Genomic DNA, 704 nt, shown 5'->3' with positions numbered 1-704 from the left:
ACAGATATATACACGTAGACGTCTCTCTCTGCACATACAGATATATATATACACGGAGACGTCTCTCTGCACATACAGATATATATATATACACGGAGACGTCTCTCTCTGCACATACAGATATATACACGGAGACGTCTCTCTGCACATACAGATATATATATACGGAGACGTCTCTCTGCAAATACAGATATATATATATACGGAGACGTCTCTCTCTGCACATACAGATATATATATACACGGAGACGTCTCTCTCTGCACATACAGATATATATACACTGAGACGTCTCTCTCTGCACATACAGATATATATATATATATACGGAGACGTCTCTCTGCACATACAGATATATACACGGAGACGTCTCTCTCTGCACATACAGATATATATACGGAGACGTCTCTCTCTGCACATACAGATATATACGGAGACGTCTCTCTCTGCACATACAGATATATACACGGAGACGTCTCTCTCTCTGCACATACAGATATATATACACGGAGACGTCTCTCTCTGCACATACAGATATATATATACGGAGACGTCTCTCTCTGCACATACAGATATATACACGGAGACGTCTCTCTGCACATACAGATATATATACGGAGACGTCTCTCTCTGCACATACAGATATACACGGAGACGTCTCTCTCTGCACATACAGATATATATACACGGAGACGTCTCTCTCTGC

The sequence above is a fragment of the Ascaphus truei genome, unplaced genomic scaffold (assembly GCF_040206685.1).
Source record: "Ascaphus truei isolate aAscTru1 unplaced genomic scaffold, aAscTru1.hap1 HAP1_SCAFFOLD_1444, whole genome shotgun sequence".
Lineage (NCBI taxonomy): Eukaryota > Metazoa > Chordata > Amphibia > Anura > Ascaphidae > Ascaphus > Ascaphus truei.
The sequence above is the reverse complement of the archived record's forward strand: the minus strand, read 5'-3'. Positions refer to the sequence as shown.